The 20,014-nt window shown below is 45.3% G+C and overlaps 1 protein-coding gene across 3 annotated transcripts in view; it reads left to right on the forward strand.

Moving 5' to 3' along the window:
• LOC117188768 (mitochondrial basic amino acids transporter) overlaps positions 1–20,014 on the forward strand; it is a 160,246-nt gene that overhangs the window by 32,032 nt on the left and 108,200 nt on the right. Inside the window, exon 1 of one of the 3 annotated variants that reach the window (XM_033393130.1) lies at positions 7,320–7,611. The exons of the other annotated variants lie outside the window; for them this stretch is intronic. The gene's annotated coding sequence lies outside the window, so the exon portion shown is untranslated. Of the gene's footprint in view, positions 1–7,319; positions 7,612–20,014 lie in introns of those variants that run through there. 3 annotated transcript variants of the gene reach the window in all.

The raw sequence follows: 20,014 nt of genomic DNA on the forward strand, positions 1-20,014 counted from the left end.
TCAAAAGCCGTCTTACCCACATATCGATCGAGTCACGTACTCCATCTCCGAAGCCGAAGTCGAAGCCAACGCCTCCGAATCCAAATCCGAATCCCAAACCGAGCATCATAATATAAATAGTCTACATCTAAGAAGCCAGGTCAGTTCTGTTCAAGACAAACGTCAATGGCGACACCGTCGGAGAATTCAACCAAAGTTAATTCCATTCAAGACATCGGACCTCAGTCATCGTCGGGGAAATAACTAACCAATGTACGCTAAGTTTAAGTGAAAGAATAAAACCTTTTTTAAAACTTAAGCTGAAGTGTCGCATATTTAACTATATACATTATGGGGTCGGAAACGCTTTTTTTTTGACGTTAGGTTAGGTTAGGTTCAGGCGGTAGCCTGGGGGAGTGATGAAACCCTCCCAAGCTCACTTGGACCTGTAGAAGGTCCGTTGTGGTGCCGCATGGGCGTGTGCCCCTTCCCAGTGCCTAAAAAACCGTGGAGAAACAGGCTGTTGCAAATTAAGGGCAGTCCCATCCGGAGGTTTGGATGAATCTGGACAAGGTCCCCGGTTTGATTTCAGACAGGTCCGAAATGTCTGTGAGGAAAGCGGCCCCGAGAATACGAAGACGATGATTTCCAAGGGCCGGGCAGTGGCAGAAGAAGTGGGGGACCGATTCCTTCTCTTCCTCGTCGCGACAACTCCTGCAGAAGTCGTTATGAGGGATTGACAGTCTAGAGGCATGAGTGCCAATCTGCCAGTGTCCCGTAATGGCTCGAGTAACTGCAGAGCACTGTGCTCTGCTGAGCCTATACAGCTCGGCTGAGCGCTTCTTCGATCGATATGGCCATATCAATCTTGAGATTTTACCCTAAACGGTTTGCTGCCATCTCCTATTTGCATTTTGCTCGAACAATTCGTGCGTGAGGAGGGACATCCCCTCGATGTCCCTGTGGCCTGGGACCCATATAAGGAAGAGGTCCAACTGATCTGCGATCTCGTGCAGAGACCTGCGGCAGTCATTTACAGTCGCTGAGTTCGACAATATTGAGCCTAGAGCTTTAATAGCTGCTTGGCTGTCCGAGAAAACGCACACTAAGTGCGTGTCTAGAAGTAGTTTGGAGACGATGGAAATGGCCTCCTTGATGGCTACAACCTCCGCTTGGAACACACTGCAGTGGTCCGGGAGCCTTAAGCAATGACTGATGTTCAGCTCGCTGCAGTAGACTCCGCCTCCCACGCGGCCGTCTAACTTTGAGCCATCAGTGTAGAAGTGAACCGCATTTGCGGGTCCTGGTTCGCCCATCTCCCAGTCCTCCCTAAGTGGGATTGATACCTGGAAAGGCGTCGAGAGGTGATCACTAGGGACACAATAATCTGTCCTCTCTGGTTATTGCGGGTGTCTCGTCAGGATTCCCGAGTGCCCAACCGCGGACGCTTTCCACAGTCTGGCTTCTCTCATTCTGAGTGCGGAAAGTGTTGCCACTTTCTTTCCCATGAGATCTATGGGGAGGAGGTCCAGCACAGTATCCAGGGCTTCCCCTGGAGTAGTGCGTAGCCCGCCAGTTATGCATAGCTCTGCCATGCGTTGAACTCTGCTGAGTTTATTGAGGCATGTCCTTCTGTCTAAGGCTGGCCACCATACCACCACTCCATAGAGCATGATTGGTCGTATGATGGCGGTGTAGAGCCACCGAACTATATAGGGGGTCATTCCCCATTTTAGTCCTATGGCTTTCCTGCAAGTATAGAGGGCTACTGTGGCCTTCTTTACTCTATCCTCTATGCTCAATTTCCAATCGAGCTTTCTATCGAGGATTAGACCAAGATAATTGGCGTTGTTGCTGAAGATTAGCGCTTCCCCACATAGTCTTGGGGGAATCAGTGCCGGAACTTTGTACTTCCTAGTGAAGAGCACCAGTTCCGTTTTAGACGGGTTGACGCCTAGACCGCATTTGTCTGCCCATTTTGACATCTTCATGAGAGTGCTTGTCAGGCACTCACACAGCGTCTGCGGGAATTTACCCGAGAATGCTATAGCAACATCGTCCGCATACGCCACCACGCGGCAGCCACCCCCCTCTATCTCCCGCAGCAGTTCGTTCACTGCCACGTTCCATAGAAGGGGCGAGAGGACTCCGCCCTGCGGGGTGCCTCTACTGACAAATCTGGTGGACGTTGACGTCCCCAGTGATGCCTCAACCGTCCTGCATTGTAGCATCTGATCGATCAGGCTCACCGTCCGGGAGTCAACCCCCAGGTCCGTCAGTGCACCCGTGATGGCGGTCGGGAGGATGTTATTAAAGGCGCCTTCTATGTCGAGAAAGGCTACCAGGGTGTACTCCTTACAGTTGAGGGACGCTTCTATGATCGATGTGATCGTGTGTAGGGCCGTTTCGGTGGATCTTCCTTTCCGATAGGCATGCTGGGAGTCTGAGAATAGACTAGGCGGAATATTTACCGTGAGATGCATCCCCAAAAGCCGTTCCATCGTCTTCAGAAGGAAGGACGATAGACTTATGGGTCTGAAATCTTTGGGGGCAGTGTGCGAGGGCTTGCCTGCCTTGGGGATGAAGACGACTTTGGTATGAAGCCAGGTTTCCGGGATATATCCATGGGAGAAGATTCCCTCGTATATCCTTTTGAGCCAATTTGTGGCTTTCTGTCCAGCGTGAATCAGTTGGGCAGGGATGATGCCATCTGGTCCCGCGGTTTTTTATGGTTTGATAGATTTTATTGCCCAGGAAATGTTCTCCTGGCTTAGCAGGTTCATGATAACACTTGAGGCAACGGAGGGAGCCACGATGTAGTGTGGTCTGTTTTCATCGAAGCCGGGAAAGTGGGTGTTAAGGAGAAGATTTAGCGACTCATTGCTGGACGTTGTCCATGATTGGTCGGCGTTCTTCAGGTAGCCCAGAGTGGGTGTAGTCTTCGAGAGAACTTTGCGCAAGCGCGAGGCTTCCGAGTTATTCTCAATGTCGCTACAGAACTTACGCCATGAGGCGCGTTTGGCTTTCCTCAGTTTTTTATTGTAAGCTGACAGACTGGCCTTGTAATCGGCCCAGTTCTGCTCAGCGTTTTCAGCCTTAGCTTTATTGAAGAGTCTTCGGGAGGCTTTCCGGAGTTCCCTCAGTTTCGGATTCCACCATTCAGGTTTCTTCCGGCCTCTGCTCTTGCTAGAGGGGCAGGATTTATCGAGCGCCTCATTGCAGGCGTCGGTAAATAGTTTAACAAGATGAGTCGTGGCTTCCCTGGAGATCTCCTCCTCAGGTGGAGTCTCAGGAAGAACACGACAGAGGTGGTCTGAGTACCGGGCCCAGTTTGTCCGCCTAAGGTTCCGAAATTGAGCTGGTCTCGGTAGTGAAAAAGAGAATACGGTTTCCACGTACCTGTGGTCCGAGAAGGAGTGCTCTTCCAGGACCCTCCAGGATACGATGTTCCCGTGTAACTCATGAGAGGCAAGTGTGAGGTCCAGGACCTCCTTGCGGTTTTTAATAATGAAGGTGGGATCACTCCCCCTATTTAAAAGGACCATCTGAGTGGTCAGTAAATAGTTGAAAAGGTACTCACCCCTTTCGTTAGTGTCAGTGCTTCCCCACTGGCAGTGGTGTGCATTGGCGTCGCACCCTAGGATTAGGCCGGTGTCATTGGCCTCGCAGTCTGTGATTAGCGCCCTGAGCGCCTGTGGAGGGGGGTCTGGTTGGTCGTGACCCATTTACGTGGAGCAGATTCTCAGTGAGCACCCCTGGCCTTCGAGGCTCACTGCTGTTTGGTCTTCATTGCTGAAATTTGGGAGCAAAAATAAGTGCAAATCTCTTTTTGCAAGGATGCAGGTGCGAGTTTTACCTGCGGAGTCAGCTACGTATAGCTTATAGTCAGGAGTCCTCAGACCAGAGACCCTGTTTCCGAGGATCCAGGGTTCCTGAATGAGGACTATGTCGGCTCCACCCTTGGCTAGGTGGAGCAAGAGAGCAGCGCATGCTGCCTTACAATGGTGGAGGTTTATCTGCAGGAGTATCAGAGACATTCCTGAGGTTCACCTCCACCATTGTCCTGTCGTGGTCGCTCTCCGAAGAGTCCAACTCCTCCGCGACCCCGATGTGCTTGAGATCCCTAGTGAAATCGCTCACGTCTGACACGTAACCATCTAGGATGTCATACGACACCACTGATGCCACGTCTGACATCGCAGGCTTGATCTCCATAATAGGGATCTCCGGGGGCTCCAGGTCTGGCTCGACCGTCGGTTGCATGCCTTTGGAGTCGGACTTGTACGGTACTACGACTACCTTCTTGTAGCCGTAGTCCACAGCGCCCTCCGTGTCGTGGAGAAGTCTGACCGACTCCTCGTTCAGGACGAGGATGATTTGGCGCCTCTGCCCGTTGCTCTCCTCTACCTTGGCCACCTTCCAATCGGCTGTGGGAAGGTGGGGGTTGCAGACCTGCAGAATCCGGAGAATCTCATCCGGCTCTGCAGGCTTCGCCGAGACCCACGCTCTGGCCCTCGGCTTGCTGGGGATGTCCTCCCACTTCACGACCTCCAGCTGGGCTCCTGGGTAGACCTCCTTGAGCGACGCTACCGCCTTCGCGTAGAGGGCCGCCGAGCGAGCATCTTGGCAGCCGATGGCTTTCACCCTGCCTTGGTGTCACCCGGCGTCCTCACACTTGGGCGGTGGTCCTCCATTCTCCTCCAACTCCTGGAGGAAACGGACTTGAAGCTCGTTTTCCACGAGGTGCCACTTGTCCAAGGGATCTGCCCGTCTTTAGAGCCCCTGTCTAGGACTCCAATCAGGGTTTTTCCCCTCGCCACCTCGGCAAACGAGCGGTTGCTGTGTCTTCGTCCTCTTGGCCTGTTGGACTTGTGTGGCGGTGTCCTCCGCCGAGCGTTGCCGCTTGCTTGGGGCCTTGGCTGTGGCCTTGCCAGCTTTGGCTGGCTGGTAGTCGGGCAGGACTGTCTTGGCCCATCGCCGCGATTCGATTTCCTGGGCAGACGCCAGGAACACCGGGTCGTCGTTGCCCAGGATGAAGGCCGCACGTCTTTTGTCCTGGAACTTGGGCCTATCTTTCGAGGCAGAGGTGCCGCCTGCCGGGGTTGTCAAGGGGTTCCCGGTCCCAAGGGGTCCGCCAGCCGCGATATCGCTCTGCATGGTCGCCCCCCCGGTAACCGGGTCGCCCTTGGGGCCCCCCGACATGGATAGGCCCGATTGGCTTTTCGGTCCTCTCCTCACAGCGCCTGCTGCCTCGAGACGGTGGACCGACTTAGTCTCCTTCCCCGTCTTTTTGGGCACTGGTTTCCCAGATGCGTTTGTAGAGGGATGGTCTTTTCCCTCCGGCACTTTAGGAGGAGTGCCGTGCTCCTTTGCGGTGTTTTTTGTTTTAATATTTAAATTTGGCATATTTGATCCCACGAGTAGGCGGGAAGGGGTTAGTCGCCCGGGGCATAGCCCGCGTGCCCCGGGAAGCCTTATTAAAACTGGAGGTCGGCAGGTATCCGGAGTCCGCATATAAGCGACCGAGCACCCCCTCGGCCTTGCATCCCTCGGCATATGACAGTGTCACCTTGGATTGGGGTTATTTCACTGAGAGTTTTCTTCTCTCCGCCCGACTACAATTAGCCAGCATCCTGGCAGAGACATGACCGTACCAGGACCTGTTTCCAGCCGCCCTCACGGGGAGAGTATAGTCGCACTTCCGCCGGTGTGTACAGTTACGGCGGGTGCCGGTTCGCTCGTGCCCACCTGTATCCTATGACGCGGAGCACAGTCGCCTTGGATCCAGGGCAAGCCATGAACCAGAGGCGCCTGTGCCCCGTTCCGAGTCTACAGTTGTGACGAGCCGACCCGACATCCGTTTATCCCCCTGTAGCACCCGACGGCTGACGGCCTTTTTTGACGTTACACACATCCATTTTCACCACATATCTTATATACCCCTTTACTTATTTTGAGTATCGAGTATAAAAATATCCATCTTCTCCTTGCCAAAACAGCGGGAACTGTAACGTGTTATATAAACGATATGTTTCAGATATTATTTGAAGTTGACAAGTATCGCGACGTGCAATCACTATATCACGTCTTCCCATTTTTTCATGGAACTTCACGCAACTTCATCTATTGTTGGAGAGTTAAATGTGCGTTCGTGTGTTTCAGATGGTCATTTATCCGCTTCGATCACTGCTTTGTAGTCATCATTTGGCATACGCTCCAATGCACTCTTGAACAGCCTGACCAAAGCATGATGTTCATGAAGTAGTTGCTGCAGATCTTTTAAAATTTATCTTTTCATTGCTGCATTTATCTCTTGACATCGATTAAGTTTTTCTTCCATGTTTCTCATGAAGTATATTGCAATGATCCAATTCGATAGTGAATGTCCTTGTAAACTACCATTGTATTTTTCAGTATTTCGAGTGTTTTGAGTGCTGTTTCGCCTGAAAGCAATGAACGCAGTGGCTCAGGTGGCGAAGTCAAACAATTCCCAAACAACGTCCATTTTCCCAATGCAAACGTTAGGATGCAAGCAATAGCAGCAATTGTTGCAATTGCTGCAATTGTATCGAAACGCTGTTCGTTTCAAATCAGCCCATGATAAATCGCTTCTTATGCGTCGAAAATTATCTACTTGTTGATTTCTCTTCTTCGCTCGACGATTTCGCATTGCCAACAAAGGCGTTTCAAGGGCTGCCTCCCTTTGCTCTTGTGTTTGAGAAGCACGATGTCGAGCCATACCAACTCTGCGCTCTTCACGGCCAATTTGTTGTTTTTCTTCAGTAGTTTCATTCGCTATATTTCGTAACCTTCTTGAATTACGGCCTTTTCGGTAAAGATTTGATCGTCTTGGTAGTGACATTTTTAAAGATGAATTTAAAAAAAATACAAATTACTTCCACAGCTAAAAAAAAAGGTATATTTATTTAACGCGTACACGTCTCAGTGTCAAAAAATAAAAACAACAAATGACACGTATATTTATTCCACGCGCACAAGTTTTAGTTTTAATTCAAAATCAATTCAAAACAATTTTATGAATTTTTGAGATGGTTCCGTATCTGTGACTTGTGACACACAGCCTACTGTGCTGACGTTTATGTCATGTCACACAGGAACGTGTTCGAATGTGATAAAAAGCAGTCTACTGAATCTAATCTAGTTACCCACCAATTTTCAGCCAAATCGGTTTAGCCGCTCTTGAGTTATATATGGTGTAACTAACTACAAAATATGATTTTTTGTAACCTTGCTTGTATCGTATTCTTATTGTTTATTCTCCCATGAATTTTATGTAAGGATTGTGAGTTTTAGAAATAGCAAATAGCTGATTTCAAAATTTTAAGGTTCATTTATTATTACTTAATTTTTAGATGTATGTATAAACATTGGAAATTTATTGGAATGTCATGAAATATCATGGAAAAACTACCACTAGTTTAATTTTACGGAAAAAGCTTACTGATTTGATACAAAATCAGCTATTGAATAAACACTGCTGGACACGTTGAACGTGGTACAAAAACTAGCAGTGAGACAAATGTTAGGAAGAAGATTCAAAAATTTAAAAAAAGGGTAAAAAAAGGAGACGACATAAAGATACGACGATAAGCGCGGATGGACTCGTTGCAGGTGTGTGCATATTTAAATTATGAGTCTTAGCACTAACCATACAGTATATAAGTGTGCCAGTTCATACAGCGAACATGTCTCAAACGAACTTTCTCGATTAGATCCGAGGGTAATCGGCTCAGGCGTTCGTCATCATGGGCCGCCGCGTCATCATGGGCCAGCCAGCCCGTTTTGCATGTGTTTGTTCTCACAAAAACATGTGATTGTACCTTTTTTTTTTGTTTTTGTTGTGGGCGAGAAAATTACCGTGTGCTTAGGCACGTCTAATCCAGTTGCTCTCACACCCACGATGGAGTATATAAGCCAGTGGATTCTCACAGAGGTTATCAGATCTGTTTGTCGATGCTCTTTCTTGATATCTAGGTTAGGACTCTTAGGACTTTTTGCTTCACTCCACTTTCTGTATTACGTCTTGAATCTCCTGAGTAGGACTTTTTATTCCTCGTTGATAATCTCTTCCATCGCTTGCTTGGCGATCTTAAAGAATTCCTTGAGGTTTTTAATTTAGAGAGATATATAGGTCCCGGATCAATCAGAGTGTGTTTATCTTCTTTTTTGATCTCGTGGGTGAATAAGATGCGTGGTAAGCGTCCTGTATTTCTTTAGATAGAGTCTCTAAGGAAGTCTATATATCTTTCGTGTATTCGTCGTCTTCGCCTGACAGGCTGCCAAATATGGCCCGCGTTGCCGCTTGCTCGCTTGAGAATCTTTTGCAGCACTCTCGGTCGAGACTTTCCTTTTGGTGGCCAGCATTTCTTCCACCTTATTGGCGAATCTGCCGTTTATTTGATTTATTTATTTAAGTCAAGTCTAAGGCTAAGTCGACGATGGCGTCCGTGGTGCTCAACTTGCAATCAAAAATTTTCATTTTAGTATATTAGGTAGATTAGATTTGTGGTGAAAGGGGATCTGTGTAAAACCCAGAAGGAAGCGCTTCCAACCCCGTAAAGTATATATATTCTTGACCAGCATCAAGATATAGCAACGTCTGTCTGTCCGCCTGCCCGGCCGTCCATCCCGATGAGCATTAGATCTCAGAGACTACAAGAACAACCAAATTTTATATCCAGACTCCTGTCTTATACGTGTATGTAAGTATATTTCGAAATTTCGCCCCACCCGCTTACCCCACAAAAACCGTTTAACTGTGTCACCCACAATTTTGAAGATAAGAGAAAACAAAAAACGCGGAATCGTAAAGAACAATACCATATTGGGCTTTTGCAAGAAGTTAGGAAATTGGTGCCTGCGGCACTCTTCTTTTAACAGAAAAATAAATCAAGTCGTTGATTCTTTGAATCTGTGGGCCAACATGTAGGCTTAATCGGGAAAAAAGTATAGCTTGTGTGATTATGATGTGATTATAGCATAATATATTGTAACGAACCTAAAAAGGTTCGATACAATCCTTCCCCCGACGTATTATATGCATAAAACCTGCTACTAAATTACAGCGCCCCGCCAAACGTGAATTGAATGCATGTATTATATACTACACGAACACCGCCCCTCCACACATAGCTACTCGACACGCGCCGATTCCAACATCGCTGACCAAATACACCAGGTCACGCAGACTTCTCACACTCTGGTCCAAGTGACCGATCCGGCGCCATCGGCCACGAAAAGATGACACCGCGGAAGCTAGCGACGAACGCCAACACAAGAAGCGAAACCGGGTCAAACCACGATCGCCGAACTGGCAAAAAGCAAGCCCTACGCGGAAATGCATTTTCGTGACCTCCGCTGACACAGCAACGACAGGCATATAAATAGGTGCCAGCCAGAACCAGAAGAGTAGCTTGCGCAGAAACTCGGCCTCGAGTGCAGACGTTGTACCAAAAACCATCGTACTAATCTATGAATTAAAAAGTGCTAAAATATTCGTAATAAAGTGTCTAATCATCAGAACAATATCAAACTGCGTAAGTTCATTAAAATTAGCCGAGACACCGACACTACTTCGCTCCACGTCTACACACACCATTTAATACACACGACGAGAAGCACTCGCCCTAGCCCCGAACCACCCTCTCTACGATAAGCCAACCCCGACGTCTCCCTCAAAGTTCCATCTACTTCTACAAATTTCTTGTGGATTGACCTCTGGACGTGACTAAGCTTATCTCAGCCTGAAATAGGTCCATAATTTTCCTCCTTTTGGGTTGCGGAGTCGAGATCACCAATGGGTCTGCTTGGCATTTAATTTTTGTTTTTGAGGTGAGTCTCGTATATGACGTCAATGTCATGTCGATTGAGGAACTGCAACTGTGAAATGCGGATGGCATTTCAGAAAGATGTTATGCGAAAAACCATTTAAGCAGATTTCTTTTTGATTAGGAGCTCCAAGAAAAGATTTTGATTGCGCATAAGTTCCTGCATCGTTTGTTGTATTGCTACCCATTTTATTTGTTATAGTCACCAGCATTGATTCAATTCCAATTGGCCACTATTGCTGCATTATTCCTTCAGGGGTTTTTTAAGTTTTGGTTAATAGACTGAGGCGTAGGCTCGCTTGTATAGCTTAACGTCTTAGCAGAAGAAACTCCTGGGGTCGTAGTTGATGGTATATACGGCAAGTTTTGTTATAAGACTGTTGGTTTAGGCGTTTTTTAACCACTTTATAGACAGGGAAATCTCTACAGTTGACAGTGTGGTTTTCCCCAAAATGGCTACATTTTTTGGCTGATCGGTCCTCCTTATTTACGAGACAACACTCAGTAAGACGTACATCCCCGCAGGCAACGCAACGTGTGTGTTAGAGAGAGACAGAGCGAGAGATAATGGAATTGTTTCCTTCATTTCGGCTATAATAATAATATACTCTGGTTCGGATTCTGCAATCTAGAAGATATAGTCATTTTCTACGATTCAGCGTTTTTGGTTTTCTTGTATCTTTGAAATTGTGGATGCCACAGATTTTCTTCCTTTGTGGGGGCGGGGCGAACATATCATAGAAGTCTGTATACAAAATTTCGTTGGTCTAGCTCTTATAGTCTCTGAGCACTAGGCGCTCATAGGGACGGACAGACGGACGGATGAACAGACAGACATGGCTCAATCGACTCGGCTATATCAAGAATATATATACTGTATGGGGTCGGAAACGCTTCTTTCTGGAAGTTACACAAAAGCACTTTCACCACAAATCTTATATACCTCTATACTCATTTTGAGTATCGGGTATAACAAGTCTGCTGTTGATGATCGTTTTCGGTTCAAATCTTAAAGGAGGAGATGTTGCGCTAATGTCTAAATGTAAATTTGGTAACAATTGTTTAGATCAGGCTAATCTAGGAGAGTGTAGAATGAGAAAGGGAAAAATTGAGTTCCTCAGTAAAAAACTGAGCTCAAAGATTGAGGAGCTATGAAACAAACGACACCTTTGACATGTTAAGTAACCTAGAAGTTAGGATGCAAGCCGTAGCTGAGGAAAAAAATAAATGAGGCAATACATTTAATCAAATTAAAGTCAAATGTCGCGCATGTAGTGTTGGAAAAATTTAATAAAGATGCCTTACATTTGTGTAAAAGTCATATAAAAAGGACAAAAGAGATCCAAGTACTACCAGATGTAATGGAATTTTAAGAATAACAGTACTTCTCTTTACACCTCGCAGGATAAAGAGGGGAAACCGTAGAAAAAAGTAGTGAAATATGGCGGCATAAAAGAAAATTTTCCGGTATATAAAATGGCAGGACATACCATAATTCACTGCTATAAGTTTAAGAGAACAAGTCCGATAGATAAAGGCCAGTTTGCAAAAAATGCTGTAGGCATGATATGTATTAGAAATGCTTAACTAAAATTTTTTGTGGGATTTGTAAAAAACCTCATATGGATTCCCTACAAAAAGAGGGAAAATGTGAATACTTGCTTGACAAAAGAAAAGCCACGGCACTTATTAAAGTAAGGGCAAGGAATGGTGGCTTAGAGCTCTAATTGATTGTGTGTCACAATGTACCACAATTTCAGAGGAATCTGCGCAAATATTAAACTTAGTACGAAAAAGAGCGAACACCGAGGTAAGGTGAGTGTCATCTACAGACGCTTACACTTCATTGGTAATTTTTTATAGGTAAAAACTCGTGAAACCAAATAGGTTAGACGTGACAATTGGGATAGATTTGTACGTCCGTATTTTAAAAGATGGAGTAGTAAAAATAGACGGACTACTTGATCAAAATACACAATTCAGATTGATTTTATCCGGTTGCAACAAGCTAAAAGGTGATATATTGAATGTGGCGAAAACAGTTGAAATTTGGTACCTAGAGCGGTTCTGCGAATTGGAAGGTAAAAAGAATGACGTAGAAGAAGATGTTTGCGAAAAGCATTTCTTGGAAACAACAAGAAGAGATGAGAATGGCAGGTAAGTGGTTGAAATACCATTTAAATAAGAAAAGGATCTAGGAGATTCAAAACCACAAGCTATGGCGCGATTTTACAGCTTAGAAAGAAAGCTCAGCAATAATAACATTTTAAAAGAAAAGTACATAAAGTTTGAATATAAAAATTTAGGACATATGGTAGAGTCCAAAGAAAATAGGAAAGATTATTGCCCAATCAAGGAGTCATAAAAGATTCCAGTCTAACGACAAAGCTGAGGGTGGTTTTCGATGCTTCAGCTAAAACTACAGAGCAAACAAAATTTAAAATGATATCATGTGGGTTGGACCAAGAGTCCAAAAAGATATCTTCGGCCATTTGCAATATCTGCGGACATTGAAAAAATGTACCCGCAAATTAATATTGATAAAGACGATCAACAATATTTGCATAAGAGTATAAACTCACAACTATTGCGTACGGCACAGCCAGCTTCAGCCCTCTACTTAGCAAAAATCAAGCAATTATGAAAATCATAAAGAATGATTTTTATATGGACGTACATGAGCATGTAAAGGATGAGGTATACATTTTACTAGGTTTTATTTAATATATTTGATGATTATATAATGTCGGCGATTAGTTATGTGTGAATAGCGGGGATTGATTTGCGGCGGTACAGCGATATGCGGGCAGTTGATTATGATTTTATTTTCCTACTAACTTCCACTCCACAAAAGAAGTCGAGCAAAAGGGAATTGAAAGATCATGCGATGCGACAGTCCAATGCAAAATGGTACACATCGATGTATGCGTGTGCAGCTGCGGGCTTTAGCTATACGTGTGAAAACGTTACAGCTATGTTTTGGACACAAGCAATAACAACACAGCTATGCGCGTAAAAATAGTTACTTAAGCGGTGCAATACAATCATGAGCATATGAATAGGGCAGATGTAATATAAATGAACATTGAACTAAAACGCGGCTAATTTCTCAACATACCGACCCCCCTGAACGACTGTTCAGAACAAGGGAAGCACAGAAAGTTTGGTAATAGGTCTCCTGCAAACTCCTCGGGCTGTTTTTATGGTGACCACTCGAACCCTCTCGTCTTGACCAGGATAAACTTCGGTGATACGTCCAAGCAGCCACTTGCTAGGCGGTTGATTCGGCTCCTTCACCACAAGAGTGTCCACAGTTATGTTATTTGACTCCTGCTGTCATTTCGTGCGAGGTTGCAAGGAAGCAAGGTATTCAAGACTCCAACGTTTCCAGTATCCTTGAACCTTGGCTTGCAATTTTCTCCAACGCTGCAGTCTGTAAATGTTGACGTCTAACAATGACCTGTAAGAAAATGAGCGGGGGTAAGGGGATCCAAGCTGTGACCGCTGTTCGCGCACAGTGGGCGAGAGTTGAGTAAACCTTCAATCTGAGTTAAAATTGTTAAATATTCCTCGAAAGTCAACGCACTGCTACCAATTACTTGGCAAGGTGGAGCTTGATAGATCATACGCCGGTCTCCCAAATACTTCCAACATGCGGGGCAGACGGCGGAATGAAGTGCCAGTTGATTTCCTGACTCGTAAAGAAAATTAGCAATTTCCTCGTCCTGACTTTGAGATACAGCTCTCCGTTGCTTCTCCGTTAGTTCCTTTCTGGATCCATGGAATGTTGTGCCATTGTCTGAGTACAAATTGGATATAGGGCCACGTCGAGACCAGAACCGTTTGAAAGCTGTGATTAATGCAGGAGTCGTCAAATCACTGACGAGCTCGATATGAATTCCTTTTGTGGACAGACAAACAAAGATGGCAAACCAAGCTTTGCCAAACTTCGGTGTCCGACATGCTGATGTCTTGATGGTAACTGGTCAAGCGTAAGCTAATCCAGTATGTAGAAACCAGCGGGTGGGCAAAAGGTGCGCGAAAGGCGGGAAGATCAGCTATGAGTTGTGTGCTCGTAACTTTGCGCTGGAGGAAGCATCTTGCGGTTGAATACAATTTTGCGGACTATGTAACGGACTCCAAGGATCCAATACTTCTGTCTCAGCGTGTAGCGATGTGACGTGCTGGTGTCTAGCTAGTAAAATGGCGACTGGTGATTCCTTTGGAAGGAGTTTGGGAATTGCCCATGCGTCCTCCTACGCGCATAAATCCTGGTCGTCAACAAATGGAGTGTAGCGAATCCACTTGGATTTTTTGAAAGTGGTTGTCCAGTGCTCAGCTGCTTGTACTCCACTTAGAATAGAACTCCATCTGGACATGATTGATTACCCTAGAGCGGGCAATTTAAAGCTCCCATGACGATAAAAACGATGACAGGCGGTCTTTCCAACGAAGTCGATGTACAAAGCGAAAGCAAAAGCTAATTGTCCGCAAAAGATGTGACCAGGGGAAAGCCTTCTTGATCATACAATAAAGATAATTTCCTTCATCGGAAATGTGTAAATTAAGTTGGAGCTTCCACAAGCAGAATCTCAGCAGTGCGACTATAAACATAAGTGTTCCAAGTATTTGCAAATACAGCCGGTGTTTTTCCAAATAAACCTTGATAAAATCCCCACTTAACCTACAGTTAGTTGTTTTGCATAAAAACTTAATTTTTGATATAAATTCTGTGCGTTTGTTAATCGTTTGTTTGTGTGTTGCTTTCTGTAAGTACGCTCAAGCTGAGTTTAGCCCGCTCTTATCCCGTAGCTTTTGCTGTTGCTATCACTCTCTCCCTAACTCAAACAACTGTTCTTTCTCTCTCGCTCTTCAAACTTTCTGAGCAATAGCGCTCTCTGTTTAGTAGCTCTCGCTATAACCGCTCTCCAACCTGCTCTCTTTTTTTTACTAATTCCGCTTTGAGCGTTGTCTGGCACATTGGTCTGATACCAATTTGTTTGAAATTTTTTGTTGCAAATTTTTAAGTAAATAAATAATAAAAATGGAATACGCTTTGGTCTGCGCCAAAAAAAACTTGTAAGAAGCAGATCACCCACGATCAGCCTAATGTCCCCTGCTGGCTCTGCGATAGCGTAGTGCACGCAAAATGCGCTGGATTTTCTGGCCTCGTGAGTGATGCTATAGCTAAACGTAATGGGTTGCATTACAGTTGCGAGGCATGCCGTGCGGTGGAGAGTGACATGGTGGCTTTTATGAGGCAGACGCGGAAGGTCTTTAAGAAGCTGACCGTTGGCTTTAAAAGCAATACGATCGGCTTTTAGCCATGGAGTCTCAATTTGGCAGTCTGCAACTGCTGAATGAGTCTCCGAGGCGTAAAAAGGTCACTCCGCGGGATCTGAAAGTGCCAACCGTCACTAAGCCGTTCGCCGCCGAAAAACTGACTCCGACCACTCCCGGTGTATAGCAGTTGATCTCGTTTGCCACTCCAAGGGCAACGACAGCTGCTGGCAATGCAGATTCGGTAGCCGAACTCATCGCTTCGGAGAACGTTCAGCCAAGTACGTATGCAGCGTCAGTGTCCGCTTCCGTGGTGTCCGCAAGCTCGCTAGCTGTCCCGTCTATTCCGATTCCACAAGTGATCAGAAGGTCCGGACATCCGGATATTGCCACCACAGGTACTAGGCCTGTGGTGCCTAAACCAATGGTGGGAGTCCCACCAAAACGACAACAAAAGCTGTGGGTTTAGAGGTGGAGAAATTTAACTTCTCTTATGACAGGGAGATTGGCTCGTTTAATATATGCATCTCCCCAACTCAATTTGACATCATTTGCTCCGCCAAATTTTGGCCGGAGCACTTGGTGGTGAAGGATTTTAAGGCTAAGTGGAAGAATAGGCCCCCATAACTCCAACAAATCATTCCATTGTGCCACCCTCAACCTGAACTTCCTCTTCCCGTCCTGCTTCCACTCTTCCAAAATATTAACTTCTCTTTTAGTAACTTATCAGAATGTTAGAGGCTTACGTAGTAAGCTCAGCATTCTTTTCCGGGATAGTGTTGCAATTGCTTCCCACGTTACTGTCTTTACTGAAACCTGGTTAAAGCCGGGCATTCTTAGTTCCGAGATTTTGGCAGGTCGGTACACAAATTTTAGAAAGGACCGTTCATCTCGACGTGCAGGAGGGGCTCTAATTGCAGTGGATTATAACTTCACGTCGGAACACTTCACAGTCCAAGTTCAACAGGAGCTGGAATTCCTGTGTGTAAATCTGATTCTTCCCGCTTTCGCTATATTCATTACTTGCTCGTATATTCCACCTTCTTCGGATGTCTGTACTTATGAGCAGCACTTGTCCGCCTTAACCGCTGTTTCTTCCGCGCTTTTAGATAAATGTTTTGGATCCAGACTTCTGTGATATGTCGCTGTTACAAGAATATTTCAGAACTTCGCCACGCCCACTTTCGCTCCCACAAAGGACGAAAATCTGTGGCATCCACAATTTTTAAGATACGAGAAAACCAAAAACGTACAATCGTAAAGAATGACCTTATCTATGAGATTGCTGAATCTGGATCAGATCGGATCATTTTTGAAGCCAAAAGGAACAATTTAATTTGCAGTGGCTACGCAGCGCCCGACGACATGTTCAGACACGTTTTCTGTCTCTCCCGCACGCAAACATTGTCGCTCAATGTTGCCATACTGACTATGTATGGGGTATAACCGCAGCAACTCACAACGTTCCCCCTCGTTTACAATGGCTTTGGGACATTTTTTGATTCTTGTGTCCCGCTTTCTTGTCCGATTAGATCTGGAAAACCCCCTTGGTTTACCAAAGAGTTATCCAGCCTAAAAAACTTAAAATCAAGACTTTATAAAAAATTTCAAGAAGTTGGATCTCCTACTTCTCACTCTCGCTATTTAATGGCTCGGTCAAACTTTTCAGTTCTTAATGCTCAATGCTATAAGAACTACGTATCTCGACGCAGGATACATTTTTCTCAGAACCCTAAACCGTTTTACTGCTTCGTAAACATTAAGCGTAGAACGTCCGCACCCATCCTATCATTCTGTAATACGTTGGCAAATAATGATCAGGCAATTGCCTATCTTTTTGCCCAATTTTTCCAAACCACGTATTCTGAGGAAAGCTACTCTGGTCATCCGTACCCATACGGTTTACCGAGGTCGAACGGCATTTTCAGTCCCTTGTTAAATGAATGTTCCCTACTTCATGATCTTCGACTAGTAAAGCCGGTGCTTTCACCGGGTCCAGACGGGGTTTCAGGTTGTGTACTCAGGTTCTGCGCCGAGGTGCTGTGTGGACCCTTGCTTAAACTATTCACCCTGCTCATTGATTCTTCTTGCTTCCCCTCGATCTGGAAGGAATCGTTTATAAATCCTCCCCATAAAAAAGGTAGCAACTCTGATGTAAAAAATTATAGAGGTATAGCAAAGTTAATGTTTGAGAAGGTTTTAACTCCGCACTTACAACATCTCTGCAAGTCACTTATACCTCCAACCAGCATGGATTTATAAGGCGGCGATCAACCACCAAGAACTTGTTAGAGTTTACCTCTTTCATGATTAAAGGCTTTCGAGGTAACTTACAGACGGATGTTATTTACACCAACTTTAGTAAAGTATTCGACTCTGTAAAACCTTTTAGTGTTTCCGCCCAACCTCCTGAGATGGATTTCTAGCTATCTTTGTTCTAGGTCTCAAAGAGTCTTCTTCAAAAACTCCCTCTCTTTACAAGTTAAGGTTTCTTCGGGAGTACCACAGGGCAGCCATCTAGGCCCCTTACTCTTCACACGTTATTAATGACTTACCTTCGGTATTAACATACTCTCGAGTACTTATGTATGCGGATGATGTTAAACTCTGTCTCCAGTATAAGGACATTTCATTTCATTCTCGCTTGCAATCCGATCTCAATAACTTTCAGTCATGGTGTTGTGCAAACTTGTTACTGCTTAATGCCTCGAAATGCAAAGTTCTGACATTTCATCGTTCTAGCCCCTTGTTGGCTCCCTATACCCTATTTGGTGGTTCTCTTGAGAGAACTACCCTGGTGGATGATCTGGGTGTTATATTAGACCCCAAGTTAAAGCTTTCCGAACACATTTCTACCATGGTAAATAAAGCCATGGGTGTGCTTGGGTTTATAAATAGGTGGTCAAATGAATTTGACGACCCCTATATAACAAAGACTCGCTATACCTCGCTTGTTCGTCCGATCTTAGAATACGGCTCCTGTGTATGGTGCCCTCAGTACAAAGTACACCAGGACCGTCTAGAATCAGTACAGAAAAACTTTTTACTCTTTGCTCTGCGGGGCCTTTACTGGGATGAAAGTGTGAGACTCCCATCTTACTCTAGTAGACTGCTATTAGTAAACCTCCCATCCTTAGTTAACCGTAGAAAAATGCTTGGTGTGATTTTTATGCACAACTTGATCAGGGGTGACATAGACAGCCCTGATCTGTTGAGCCGCATAAACTTCACGATTCCTATTAGACTGACTAGAAATTTTATACCGTTGTTCCTTCCACTTTGTAGATCGAATTATTCCTTGCATGAACCGTTTAGGGTCTTATGCTCAGATTATAATTCCCTCTACCATATTATATCCACCACTAATTTTCTTCCTCTTATTAAATTACTAATCCTTACACACTTTTCTAGCAATTAGTAATTTTAGTGGCATTTGTATTTTAAATGCATGCCAAGTTTAGTGCTAATTTTCCTCGAAAATTAGTCTAACAGCTATCTTGCCTGCATGCTCGCGTAACAGCCTTCTGCTGGTTTGAGACGGGCCACTTGACGGTGCAGTAATTGCATCGCCTCTTACAAGATGCAGTCATTGCATGTCAACGTCCAGATAGAAAAAAAAATCCGTGGGGGTGATGAAAGCCAATGTAGAACCATTTTCTCAATGTCCGTACAAAACACATAGCGATGCTGACAGAAACGTAAACATACTCAAAGTAAATCCCTTTGAATAGGTGTTCCGATGTGTAGTTGTGAATTAAGTGAAGATCCATTGCTGTCGTCCGCGGAGCCATCGAATACAACTCGGCATCGCGTGGTGGTTCTATTTGTTTTAAATACTGCTTGGGGGGTAATTTTGAGTGGCGGGTAGTAAAAGGAATCACCTCCATGTGTCCTCGTTGTATATAATCCTCCATAAAGTCGACATACTGTTGTTTGAGAGCAGGAAATTTTCGAAATTTCCGCTAGAGAGAAGAAAAGCGGCGTAGTGCTTGTGGCACTGTGGACCCCATCGGAGGAGCAGAATCCTTGAACGGATATTGGACGGGTGCGGGTGCGGGTGTGCGTATGAACGAGGTGTTGCTTAGCGGGATCACTGGCACCAATGGTTTTTTTTTATTTTTATTCATAGCAAAAATTTGATACATACATGTTTATAAAATATAGTAATATAAAAGTTAAATTAAAAATATATAACATATTCATATATGGACCAGACTTGGACTGCCGTGAAGCATTGCTTGAAAGGCTGGCTAGCCTGTTACGGCCGCTCATTTCGTGTGCGTTCCAGCCGACTTAATTCCGAAGCGATCTCTCTTGCATGACTGCATGTCGCCGTCCACTTTGTTTGGTTTTCCAGCATCCTTGGAACCTTCCACCGTTATGGGCACCCCTAGGATGCCTAGGCTAAGAACTTGTGTCAGTTCGAACGTAAGTTCTCCATGCCGCCGATTCATCCATGCTGCAATGTTGGGGATTAGTCGGTAGGTCCAACGGCCAGTTACAGCATTATCCCATCTGAGTTGCCAGCTCTCGAGACATTCAGCCCTCGCCCTGGTCTTAGCCGTTCTAGCGTCTGCCTGTGTGTTGGCGGCCTTTCTTCCCTTGTGGATTTCGCTGGCTTCCTTCGCGGCAATCTCGACAGGTGGTATGCCGCTTATGACCATTATGGCCTCTGTGGTGACTGTACGGAACGCCGAGCTGACCCGCAGGGCATAGTATAGTATCAATGACTTGGCCACGTTAAACAAGAGTGTCCTGCTCGCCGACTTTGGGCCTCTATGGATCAGCATCATTCATGGATCAGTCACTGACCATTGCCTGCAGGTATCCGGGGATTTCGAGTATGCGCAGGGTGGACATTATCTTGCTTCACGATGCTGAGTTAAAGGCATTTTTCACGTCCAGTG

The sequence above is a fragment of the Drosophila miranda genome, chromosome 4 (genome assembly GCF_003369915.1).
Source record: "Drosophila miranda strain MSH22 chromosome 4, D.miranda_PacBio2.1, whole genome shotgun sequence".
NCBI lineage: Eukaryota > Metazoa > Arthropoda > Insecta > Diptera > Drosophilidae > Drosophila > Drosophila miranda.